We start from the raw sequence: 12,402 nt of genomic DNA, 5'->3' as shown, positions 1-12,402 counted from the left end.
CTGCGGGCAAAGGGACCTGCCCATCACGAGAGCTGTGGTAACAAACAGCCTTAACAATTCCTGCCTTCCTGCCTTCCTTCCACCAGGCTTCTTACCCACCCATCCTCTTGGTTTTGATGACAGCTTCTTCTAACAGGTTGTTATACTGAACTTATTTCTTGTACTGCCACAGAGCCTCCCTTGCCTCAGTGTCCCCTCTCAGCAGGCGGTCTTACTGCCTCTCAGCAGTTGTCCAGCTGTCCTGGAACCGTTCTTCTCACTGAGCGTTCTGTATGTTCTGTATGAAGCCTGATGTTGGACCCGGAGCTGGCTCGTGCAAGGTGAGCAATGAATGGTGGGCTGACCAGACCCATCCCACAGGGAGGTCTGCTGCCTCCCTGGGGCTCGCATTAGAGATGTTAAAAGGAAACTCTCTAGTATTGTAAATCCCTCTGATTACTACCCACTGCTGATTTTTCAGGTTGGCAGTGACGAAATTATTACAAGAAATGTAAGGGCAATGAAGAGAGACTTCAGGGCCCTGGGATGGCTGGTTAGGGGGTCTGGAGCGCAAGTCGTGTTTGCCTCCATCCCTGCTGCAAGAATGGGTGGAGAGATAAACAGGAAGAGTTTGCTAATGAATGAATGGCTACAAGACTGGTGCCAAAGGCAGGGCTTTGGTTTTTTTGATCATGGGCTGCTCTACGAGACACCTGGCCTGATGGTGGCAGGTGAGATGCACCTGTCACAGAGGGGGAAAAGGCTTTTGGGGCAGGACTTAGCAGGGCTCATTGAGAGAGCTTTAAACTAGATGTGAAGGGGGAAGGGGAGAAAACTGGGTCTGTTAGGGACAAGCCCAAGAGGAACATACCAGGGCCCGAAGGAAGGTGGTCTAAGGAGGATTTGGTCCCACCAGTGTGCTCTGCTTGCTTCCTGAAATGCCTGTACACCAATGCACGCAGCATGGGGAATAAACAGGAAGAGTTAGAGGTCTGTGTGCGGGCTAAGGGTTATGATCTGGTAGCAATAACAGAGACATGGTGGGACAGCTCACACGACTGGAACGTGGCCATGGATGGCTATGTGCTTTTTAGGAAAGATGGGTCGGTGAAGCGAGGTGGTGGAGTTGCTCTTTATGTGAGAGAGCAACTAGAATGTATCGAGTTTTGTGCAGGGGCTGATGAGGGGCAAGTTGAAAGTCTGTGGGTAAGAATTAAAGGGCATCTCTTAAACACCTCGGAGGGACAAAAGCTGTATGCTGAGGAGCAGCTGGGAAGGTGAGGCAGTTCTGGGCTGTGCCAGTGACTTTCTCTTTTTTTATTTGTCAGGCCCCCCTTCTCTCTCTCTCTCTCTCTTTCTCTGGATTTTGTCACCCCCATTTGTCTTTTTTGTCAGCCATGCATTTTCTTCCTGTCTCTTGTTTTTTGTTGGCCACCTCTTCTCTCTCTGTCTTGTCTCTTTTTCTGGGACCCTCCTTCTTCTCTCTCCTCTGCTTCTTTCTTCTTTTTTCTGATGGACCCTCCTTCACTGTTTTTATTGCCCCCCCATTGTCTCTTTTTTTTGTAGGGCCTCCCTTCTCTCTCACTTTCTCCCCCCTCCCCCCCCCCTCAAATTTTTCTTGGCCCCTATTCACGTTTTCTGTAGGCTTTTTTGGTTTTTTTTATGTCAGCCCTTCCTTTTCTCTTACCTGATGCTCCACCCTTGTTTGTTTTTGGTTTTCAGGTTTTGGGTTTTTTTTGGCTCCCCTTCTCTCTCTTTTTTTAATGTTCACCCTCCCTTCTAAGTCTCTTTTATTTTGTCAGCTCCCCCTTTTCTATCTATCGTTTTTTTTGCCCTTCTTCTTCCTATTTTTTTTCTGTTAGTCCCCCTTACGTCTCTTTTTTTGGTCAGCCTCCCTTCTCTCTCCCTTTTTTTTGGTCCCTATCCCCTTTTCTCTTATTTTCAGTCCCCCCCCTTTTTTTTTTCTCTGCCCTTCCCTTCTCTCTCTCTCTTTCTTCTCACCCTCCTCCATCTCTTTCCTCGTTTCTTTTTTTTTTCCCCCCTTCTCTCCTGTGCTTTTTAAATATATCTGGCCTCTGCTCCTTTGTCTTTTTGTTTATTTTGCCTCTGCTTTCTTTCTTTTTGGTCACAGCCCCTCTTTTCTCTCCTGTTTTCTGTCAGCCCCCTTTCTTGTCTTTTTCCCCCCTCCCTTTTCTGCCCCTTCATTTCTCTCTTTTACTGTCGCTTTGCCCTCTTCTTTTTGTTTTTCCTACACCCGCATTTCACATCCCCCTTTTCTCTTTTTTTCTCCCCTTTCTCTCTCTTGATTGTTACACTCCCCTTCTCTCTCTTTATTTTTCCCTCTCCTTCTCACTCTTTTTTTGCCTCCCTTTTCCCCTTTTTTCCTCTTTTCTCCATCTTTTTCCTTACCCCTCTTTCCTCTTTGTTGACTTTCCATTCTTTGCCTATTTTTTTTGCCCACTTTCTCCTCTTTCTTTTTGTCAAAACACCCCCTTATCTCTCAGTTTTTTGTCAGCCTCCCTTTCTCTTTTTCCAGTCATTGAAGCTGTTGGCAATTTATAACAAATATTTTACTTCGCATCTAGACATATTTTTGAGAAGGGAGTCTTATAGGATCTAATTCTGTTTTGCTCTTTGGTGCTATCCACACATGGTCACACCAGAAATGAACTATAGCTCCATGCCATTTGTTTTTAACCTTTCCCATACTGCCTAGCATGACACCACTCTTTTTTATCTATACCCAGTAAGAATTGAATTAAACTCCTACCTGGTTACTTTGCTGATGCGGTGGAAGTAGCAAAAGAGCAGGCAGTTTCACTTCCAGGAAGGCTGACTTTCTCTGCTTATGCTGTAAACTGAGAGAAAGTGAGAAACATGACTGCTGTTCCCCTGGCTGCATTTATACTTTCTGCTGGTTGCCCCCTCCCCTTTTCCAAGGGATTGTGGGAAGGGTGGTGGGTGGGACTTGGGGTATATTAGCTACAGCCTCTGCTCAGGGAGCTCAGTTCACTCTCAGGCTTCTCTGGGATTAGAGCTCTCTAGTTCTCACAGGTGAAGGCACTTCTTGAGCTAAGCTATTCGGGAATGCAAGTTATGGTGTTTGGAGAAACTGAAGCACCCATTTAAGGTAAGAGTTTTGGCTTTCATTTAAGCTTTGCTGCACATAATAGGTAATGCATTTTTGTGCCTTTTTTTTTTTTTAATTTTCAGGTTAGTAACTTAACATTGCATATTGGGAGAAACAAAATAGTTTAATGGTATATTTTAGGTTTTTAGGGGTTTCTTTAAATTTATTTTAGGTCCCTCATGGTTTTCAGGAGTTTCTAACTTTATTGATGTTGGAGTTTGGTGTATTTTAAGTATATTGCTGTGTGTTGGAGAGGTTGCTGATGTAGTTTCTGTGAACAGGACAGATGGTGACAATGTCTGTGGTGAAGGACCTTGGAGTCCAGGTAGACAAGAAATTACCCATGGGACAGCAATGTGCCCTTGCGGCCAGTAAGGTCAATGGTATCTTGAGGTACATTAAGAGGAGCATGTTCAGGAGAGCGAGGGAAGTTTTCCTCATCCTCTACTTGACCCTGGTAAGACCTCATTTGGAATATTGTGTCCAGTTCTGGGCTCCCCTGTTCAAGAGGGAGAGAGTCCAATGGAGGACTATGAGGATGATCAAGGGACTGAAACACCTGCCTTACAAGGAAAGGCTAAGAGACCTGGGGCTTTTCAGTCTAGAGGGAGGACTGAGGGGCCATCTAATTAATGTCTACAAATACATGAGAACTGGGCATCAAGAAGGCAGGGACAAGCTCTTTTCACTTGTGCCCTGTGTTAAGATGAGGGGCAATGGACTCAAACTCGGGCATAGGAAGTTCCACCTCAACATGAGGAAGAACTTTACTGTGAGGGTTAAAGAGCACTGGAGCAGGCTCCCTGGAGAGGTTGTGGACTCGTCTTCTCTGGAGACTTCCAAGACCTGTCTAGATGCCTTTCGGATGGATCTGCCTTAGTTGTTTGTTTGGTGTGGTGTGTGTTTGTTTTTTTTTTTTTCCATGGTCTGACAGGGAAATTGGGCTCAATGATCTTTGGAGGTCCCTTCCAACCCCTAATATTCTGTGATTATCTAGCAGGGGTTATCACGAGCTTGTATATATATATGTACATGAAGTTTTAGCACTTCCCAATGAAGTACATGGGACACAGGCATAGCATCTCTGGGCCTGTGGGATGGCTTATCACCTTTCCTAATCGCCCACGTGTTCTCCTGTCTCACGGGTCCTCATAGCTTGCAGCAGGTCCCTCGTCAGGACTGCACTTACATTATGGTCCTGTAGCAAAATCAAGAGACCACGGGCAGATGTAAGATATCAGTTGACTACAGAACAGGGGTAGGGCTGTGTTCCTGTTGAGGAGGAGGAGGAGGGTGTTGTGGGACATGTCTGCGGTGACACGTGCAGCACTTACTGCTGGCATTGTTTTTATGCAGGAGATGAAGATGAACCTTGTGACTACAGGAGCAACCTATTCAGCTCTTGCGGGGTTTTTATTGGCAAAGATGGATTCAGCCTTTCGGCCTTCTAAAAGATAAGTAGAGGGACCAGGGCTGGGCGGTGGATGCAGTGGGAATGGGCAGAGAACAAGGTTGGGAATGGCAGGCAGGAGTTTTAAGGTAGGGGAGAGGGCTGTGCGGGAGCAGTCCCCTTTGGGTGGGTGAGGAGAGAGGATTACTCGTCATCATGACCCTAGCATGTGCTGGGCAGAGCAGCTCTAGCCTGTGTGTGTTACCGTGTAGTTTGTGTCTTCTGCGTCATGTACTCTGGAGCCTCCTCAGGTCTCGATGTTCTCTTAGTTCTGTCAGAGAACCTCACACATCTCAAATGCCATCACTAGGGTCTCGAACGCCTGCACTCATCAGCCCGGTGCCAGTCATCGGCTTCTCTCGTGTAACGAGTCCAAAGCGCGGGTCGGTCTCTCGTGTCAGAAGTTCACGGACGATCCTCTTCTGCAGCGTCGTTCCTGCTGCGTCGGCATCCTGTCTCTGGCAGCTGGTTTTCCCAAGCTGACTTCCCTGCATCTTTATGTTCTTAGGTCTAGAAGCCGGTCTTCTTGCGCATCCCTCATCTGCTTTCTGTAATTACTTCTTGTAATAGGCAGTTTTGTTTGACTCATTCTTCCGGCTGCCGCAGAGCCTCCTCATCTCGCCATTGCATCCCAGTAGGTCATCTTGCCCGAGAGTCTCCGAGTCTCCTCGCCGAGAGCTTTCTCTCCTCACTGAGTTGTGTGCTTTTGTAGGGTTACTTGTAGTGTTTGTGTGTGGCTTGGAGCTGCTCTGCCCAGGGGTGCGGAGTCAGGGTTTGGTGGAGGAGCCGTAAGAACCTCTGGTCGGTGTGTCGCTATGCCTTGACTGTTGAGGCAAAGGTAGTTAGTAATCTCAGATGGATCAGCCACGGTGGGGATGGGCGGATGGTCACTGTAATCGTGTTTGATGGAGGCGATAGGAGCCTCATAGGATGAGATGTTCAGCGGTAGTGGAGCAGAATGATCCTTAAAGTTGGGGGGTGTTTTTTGTACCCCTAGGCCGTAGTTGCAGTCAAGAAAGTGTGGCATCTTGGAGATGGCATTATGGCTTGAATTCTTTTTATTTTGAAGGCAGGAGCAGTGAGCCTGGCAGATAGCGGCCCAAGAAGTGGCTCGTGCCAGGTGAGCAATGACTAGCGAGCTGAAGGAGTGAGGTTTCTCAGGTGCTGTACAGTTTGTGAAGCAATCCTTTTTTGTATTTGTTTCACAGGTGGTGCCCAAGCCTCTAGGCAGCAGTCCAAAAGGACTGAGGTGAGACAGGCAAGCACTCAAGGTGGAGGAGGAGGAGATGGGCATAGCTATGGACAGGCTGGATGAGGTAGTATCTCAGACTATGCCTTTGGCTTTACCTTTTGCAGGTGTGGCCCACAGCTCAACTTCTACAAAATCAGCTCCACAAAAGAAGTGAGGTTCTGACTTGTGAGGAGCCTCGGGCTCAGAGCAGATGGAGCTGCACCCAGGCTCCTCTCTGAGAGGCAGCGTAGAAAGTAAGTGCGTTGGTTCCTAAACACCTCAGAGGGACGAAGCTGCGCACTGAGGAGCGGTTGAGAAGGTGAGGCACTTGTGGCTGTATCGGTGACTTGAGAGTCAAGTATCTTATGGACAATACACGTAGGAAACTGTCTTTTGCAGGTGCTGTGCGGGCCATCTTTGGAGTCGGATGAGCACTAGAGGCAAGCAGGACCGGTAGCAAGGAGGCTGCTGCAGCTGGTGCTTTCTCACAAGCACAATAGTAGTATCGATTATCTTAGGAGCTGCAAGGGATGATGGTCACAGCATCTCTGGTATGAGTGCTAATGGAAACACGGGGTGTTTGGAGGAGTTGGGTGTCACAGAAGGGATTGGCCTTGATGGATGTGGTAATTGATGCAGGCACTGGTTGTTTTCTTATTGCAGGCGATGAGGAGGATCAGAGTGACTGCAGGAGCATTCCAGTCAGCTAACGTGGTTTTCCTCACTGACTTCAGACCACAATCCCTCTGAAAGATAAGTTGAGGGACTAGAGACTGGGAGGACCTGGGCAGGGGGAACAAGGTTGGGAATCACAGGCAGGAGTTTGGAAGCTAGCACAGGGAGAGGGCTGTGCAGGAGCAGTCACCTTTGGGCAGGTGAGGGGAAGGGGTTACTTGTAGCTCAAATGTAGCATGTGCTGGGAAGGGCAGCTCCAGCCTGTGTCTGTGGTGGTGGCTGTAGTTTGTGTCGTCTGTCTTTGGTGTCTTAGAGCTTTCTCGGGTCTTGATGTCATCTTTGTTCTTTTGGACCCAGTTGTGCCTCTCGTGCACCATCGCTAGGGCCCGGAACACCTGTATTCACCAGCATATTTGCCAATCGGGAGCTTCTCGTCTTGCGTAACAACACGAAAGCACAGATCGGTCCTGCATCTCAGGAGTTTCTTAAGGTCTTCTTGCGTGACGTAGTCCCTGAGCGCATCGGCATCTCCAGTTCTCTGGCCATTGACTTTCTCAGACTGGGACTTCTTCCCCGCATCCTTACGTTTTCAGGTCTTGAAGCCGGGCTTCTCGCACATCCATCCTCTCGGTTTTGACTATAAACTCTTGTAACGGTCAGTTATGCTGAACTCATTCCCGGGGCTGCTGTAGAGCCGCCTCCCCTCAACATCGCTTTCTCTTAAGCGGTCTCGCCCGACAGTGTTGGAGAGCGGAGCTGTTCCATTCACCGAGAGTGTTTTCATATAGTTTGTAGGGTCGTGTGGTGTCTCAGTCTGCACGTGTGTGTTTGGCTTGGAGCTGCTCTTCCCAGGGCTGTCAAGGACCGGTGGAGGAGAGTCTGGGATGTGTTTTGCTAAGGCTGGACCGTTCTGGCCAAGGCTGTATGGTCATCTTGGACCAAGTGGCCACTGTCAAGATGGGTTGATAGTCACTTCTGTGGTGTTCAATGGAGATGACTTAAGCCTTCTGGCAGATTCTGTTTAGTTGTACTGAGGCAGAGTGAACCTGAAAGATGTTAAGACTTGTCTGGGTGGAGTTAAAAGTTTGGGGTTGTGGCTTTTGTTTTTTTTGCTGCCTGTAGTTGTGTTCTAGATGTTATTAAATGGGAACAAGGTCTATGGAAGTGGAAAGCTAAGGAGCAGCCTCCTGGTGACTTGTGTCATACTTTTTCAGATGTTGGGTGAAAGGAGGAGCACCGAACAAATGAGGGAGGAGAGTGGAAGATGGAAGCAGTGAGGTAAGCAGGTTATTGATCCCAGAGGTGGCTTGTGTAGAGGTGAGTAATGACAGAGCAGATAATTTTCAGGTGTTGTATAATCGCTGAAGTCAGAAGCATCCCTTGTTTGTGTTTTACAGGTGTTGCCCAGGCCTCATAGCGGCAGAGACAAATGGCAGAAGGGTCAGGGTAACGGAGTGGGAAAAGGGACTTGTTGTGGCAGGCTGTTGTTTCAGACATATTTCAGCAGCATGTGCCTTTTGCTTTGTCTCTTGCAGGTGCCACACCTGGGTCAAGCTCTAATGAACAACCTATGGGACAGAAGTGCCAGGATCTGATCTCTGAGGAGCCCAAGGCTAAGAGGGGATCCATCAGCACATAGGGCCCCTCTCTGAGAAGGAGTTTGGAAAGCAAGGGAGTCAGGTCTGAACCTCAGGGCTCAGCAGGAGGCTCAGACTTCTCCTCAACATGTCAGAGGGATCCAGCCATATGCTGAAGAGGTACCAGAGAAGGTGAGGCGGTCGTGGGCCAAGGCAGTGACTTAGAGCAAAATATTTTGTGGATGCTAATTGTTTCCCTTTCGTTTTGCAGGTCTCCTTAATGCTTCGGAGAGACAAAGCAGCCCGCACAGGAGCGTCTGGAGAAGGTGAGTCGGTTGTGGGCCAGGTTTGCAGTATTTTATCGGCACTCAGTTATGCATTTCCCTTTTGGTTTTGCAGGTGCCGCGCAGGCCACATTTTGAATCGGATGAGCATTTGAGGTGAGCTGAAGAAGGGAGTCACCGTGGCCAGACTGTTTCAGACGTGTTTCAGCAGCGTGCGCCTTTTGCTTCGTCTTTCGCAGGTGCCGCACCCAGGTCACGTCGTAACGAGCCACCTTCGGGACAGAAGCGTGAGGATCCGACCTTTGAGGAGCCCGAGGCTAGGAATGGGTGTAGCAGCACCTTGAGCCCCTCTCTGAGAAGGAGTTAGAAAGCAAGGGGCTCTATTCTGAGCCTCAAAGCTACAGAGGTTCAGATGCTTCTTTAACACTTGATGCTTGAGAAGGGACCAGCCTGTTTGCTAAGGAGGAGGTGAGATAGTTGTAGTCTGGGCCAGTAAACTGGAGACAAAGATGTTATGGATCTGTGGGTAATTGTTTTCCTGTGGTTTTTCAGGTGCCACACAGGCCACCTTTGGAATCGGATGAGCGCTCGAGGTGAGCCGGGCTGCTAGCAAAGAGGCTGCTGGGGCCGGTACCTTGTCTCAAGTACAACAGGAATTTTGTCTTCTGGTATTTTAGGTGCTATGAGGGATGACAGCAACAGCATCTCTGGGACGAGCAGGTGAGCAGAACACCACAGGGTTCTGAGGGGTTGGCGTTGCAGGAAGGGTCGGTATTGACATGGTATTTCCTGCATCGTCTGTGGGTGTTATATCGAAGGTGCTGAAGAGGAACCGTGTGACCGGAACATCCCTGTCAGCTGATGCGATTTGCTTGATGACCACGGCTTCAGATCCCAAGACCTCTGCGAGATAAGTTGAGGGACCAGGGTCTGGGAAGCAGTGGACAGAGGAGAGATGGTTGGGAACTGCAGGAAGGGGTTTTAAAGCAGGGGAGAGGGCTCTGCAGGAGCAGTTCCCTTTGGGCAGCCAAAGGCAGCAGGTCACTTCTCAGGAAGAGTCCAGCACGTGCGGGGCAGGGCAGCTCCAACCTGCGTGTGACGGTGTGTGGTTTGTTATCTGTGGTGTCTCGGAGGCTCCTCCGGTCTCGCTGTCTTCTCGGTGCTCTCAGAGCCCCTCACCCATCTCGGGCACCATCCCTAGGCTCAGAATGCCCACATTCATCAGCATAGCGCTTCAGCAGCCGCTTTTCTTTCATAAAAAGATACAAGTGTGAATCAGTCTTGCATTTCAGAAGATTCTTGCTGGTCCCCTGTATCGATACTGTTCCCAGCTGCATCGGCATCTCTGATCTCTCAATGTCCAGCTATAGCCTGGGACTTGTTCCGTGCATCTTGATGTTCCTAGGTCTTGAAGACAGGCTTCTTGCCCACCCATCCTCTCAGTTTTGACACCTTCTCGTCATGGGTTCTTACAGTGGACTTATTTCTTGTGCTGCCACAGAGCCTCTAACACCTCAGCATTGCCTCTCGGTAGGCAGTCTTCTTGCCTCTCAGTACGCAGTCTCGTCCAACAGTTCTGGATCCTGGAGATGTTCTTCTTACTGAGTGTTTTGTCTAATTGTTTGTGGGCTCATTTCATGTTAGTCTGTGTGTATGTTCAGTTTGGAGCTGCTCTGCCCGGGGCTGCCAGAGGAGTCATAAGAGCCTCTGGTGTGAATGTTCCTGCGCCTTGAGTGTCGAGGCCAAGGTTGTACGGTCATCTTGGCCGAATCAGCCATTGTTAGGATGGGTGGGCAGTCATCTCCACGGTGTTTAATGGAGATGATCGGAGCCTTGTGGGAGGGCTTGCTCAATAGTAGTGGAACCGATGGACTCTCAAAGGTGTTATGTCAAGTATGTGTGGGCCTTAAAGTTCCACGGTGGGATGCTTAGTAACAGGCTGGAGTTGAACTCCAAATGGTATTACTGAGGAGTAGCAAGTTCTGTGGAATCTGCAAGCTCTAGATTGTAATATGGCAATTCTGTGTAATTTTGTTTATCAGATAGAGAGCAATCGGACGCAAGCTCCACAACAGCAGAGGCGGGAGCAGAGCAACACAAGAAGGTTTGTTAGCGTGTGGTGTCAGAGGGAACCGGCTCCAGCGGCCGAATCCAGGTCTCGGAGGGTTTGTCTTTTTGAAGGTGGGATGTGATGGAGAAAGCTTTCTGTCAGCCCCCAGTTTGAGCAGGTTTGTGTCAGGCAGGGCAAAGCAGCAGTTACTTATAAGGTGTCGGATCGGTGGAGTCACGAGCATCCCTCGTATTTTCCGCTTGACAAATACCGTTCGGTCCATCCTCCAGAGCGTGGGATTGGAATTCCTGCGGGCAGGGTGTCGTTAGCAGTATTGCAGCCTGAGACTGTCTCTGCCGGTGTGGCACAGAGCTCCAGTTCTATGAAATTTAGTTTTGGAAAGGCAGCAAGGGTCTGAATTCTGAGGAGACTGAGGGGAAGACTGGATCCAGATGCACCTAGAGTCCTCTTTGAGAAGGAGTTTGGGAAGCAAGGAGGTCCAGCCTGAGCCTCGTGATGTGGCATGAGTTTCAGATGTTCCTCTGGAATGTTCTGGAGGGAGGAAGCGGCCCCTGGGAAGGATATAGAGAAGCCGAGTTTGTTGCCTGTGAGGTCAGCAAATCAAATGGAACTAATTTACTTTCAGTTACTCTTTTTATTCTTGGTTTTATTGCAGGTCTGCGGTGCACGTCGGGTATCGGATGAGCGTCAGGTACGACTCCTGTGTCCGTACGGGTTTAGGTTGTACAGTCCAGGCTTATAATTTTCTGTGGTCTGGATTTGTTTTATATTGCTTTCTAAGTGTATTTAATGGCAGTGTATTGACTATGTATTTCATGACTGTGTTTCTCTTGCATCTATGATCATCTTGTATGTGTCTGGGTGTTGCATTTTATGTAGCAACGCATATTGCATTAGTACGGCTTTGTATAGGGTTTGTCGCTCTGATGTAGTACCAAAATTATCGATGGGATGTGTCACTAGCAAATGATTTGACTTGCAGATGTATGCGATTTTGTGTAACGATGTGTAACTCGTACGCATGTACGTTCACTTATTTCCTTTGCGCAGTTTGTATAATTGTAATGTATTTGCTGTGACGGTCGTTCCTCATAGCGGCAAATAATCGGCGTCTCAGACTCATCATTGTCCTCTGTGGTGTTGCTTGACCATCCACGTATAGCCTGTGAGTTGTTGTAGTCGAGTGGTAAGAGGTGCTTTGCATTTGATTAACCGTTGTATTGGACTCAGTGGTAACCCTTTGAGTCAGTGATGTACTAGATTTGACTGAACTGTCCTTTACCATGTATCGTATAAGATGTTGTACTAAAGCCTTGTATGTGATTGTATATTGTAGCAGACAGAGTGTTGCATTTTGTGCCTGTGTACGGTATCGGAACGTTTGAATCGGACCGCGTATCATATCACGGAATCGAGTAGCCTAACGGATTTGAGTCAGTATCGCATTCCATCTTCGGTCAAATCATAATCGCATTTCAATCTCTACATCCTGCCATAGTCGCATAGTATGAGACTCGGTGCCAGGTTTGACCCGGTAGCGGTGTGTTGTATGGGAATTGGTGGTGTAATAGACTCTGTCACACGGTACGTAGCAGTGTTTTGTATAAGACTTTGGGGCCGTCTCGCATTACATCCGGTTTTGTAATGCCGATCGAACATTTATCGTATCGGACCCGTTAGCGCTGCGACGGATGGGACCGGGTATCGTAATAGTCTTCGTATTAGCGAATGGCACGGGAACGTTCAGGTTTGATTTGTTGCGGTCGGTTCAGCCGTTACCAGGTGCCATATTTGACTTCGCATTCTCACACGAGCATTTTCTGCGTGTAGTACGGGAGCCGTTCACATTGCATTCCATTTGCTTTGTTGTGGCAGTATTTTATTATTTTGCAGTATCTTAAAATGAATGTTATGACAATTTGTGTTTCTACACTCTCTGTGTCACTGATTCATTGTTGTCAATCACGTAGCGTATGAGTCTGTATTACTGTATCGCACGTGATGT

At 48.5% G+C, this 12,402-nt stretch overlaps 2 long non-coding RNA genes across 9 annotated transcripts; both read left to right on the top strand.

The window, feature by feature from the left end:
* The first annotated feature begins 5,273 nt into the window (after nucleotides 1-5,273).
* Nucleotides 5,274-6,542, top strand: LOC127396320 (uncharacterized). The gene is made up of 5 exons (XR_007891964.1): nucleotides 5,274-5,679; nucleotides 5,768-5,808; nucleotides 5,916-6,109; nucleotides 6,190-6,341; nucleotides 6,454-6,542. It is a non-coding gene; the product is annotated as an uncharacterized LOC127396320 (long non-coding RNA).
* A 92-nt stretch (nucleotides 6,543-6,634) lies between these two features.
* LOC127396318 (uncharacterized) lies at nucleotides 6,635-11,770 on the top strand. 8 transcript variants are annotated; one of them, XR_007891956.1, is made up of 10 exons: nucleotides 6,635-7,743; nucleotides 7,863-7,911; nucleotides 8,001-8,234; nucleotides 8,314-8,368; nucleotides 8,442-8,482; nucleotides 8,566-8,794; nucleotides 8,879-8,919; nucleotides 9,004-9,046; nucleotides 9,145-10,554; nucleotides 11,053-11,770. It is a non-coding gene; the product is annotated as an uncharacterized LOC127396318 (long non-coding RNA). The 8 variants fall into 8 exon arrangements; XR_007891961.1 differs by having other exon boundaries at nucleotides 8,314-8,482; nucleotides 9,145-9,240; nucleotides 10,373-10,430; XR_007891957.1 differs by having other exon boundaries at nucleotides 8,314-8,482; nucleotides 9,145-9,240; nucleotides 10,373-10,554.
* Nucleotides 11,771-12,402: the final 632 nt, after the last annotated feature.

Source organism: Apus apus, unplaced genomic scaffold (assembly GCF_020740795.1).
Source record: "Apus apus isolate bApuApu2 unplaced genomic scaffold, bApuApu2.pri.cur manual_scaffold_72_ctg1, whole genome shotgun sequence".
Taxonomy (NCBI): domain Eukaryota; kingdom Metazoa; phylum Chordata; class Aves; order Apodiformes; family Apodidae; genus Apus; species Apus apus.
Note: the sequence above shows the minus strand (reverse complement) of the source record. Positions and strands in the feature narration are given on the sequence as shown.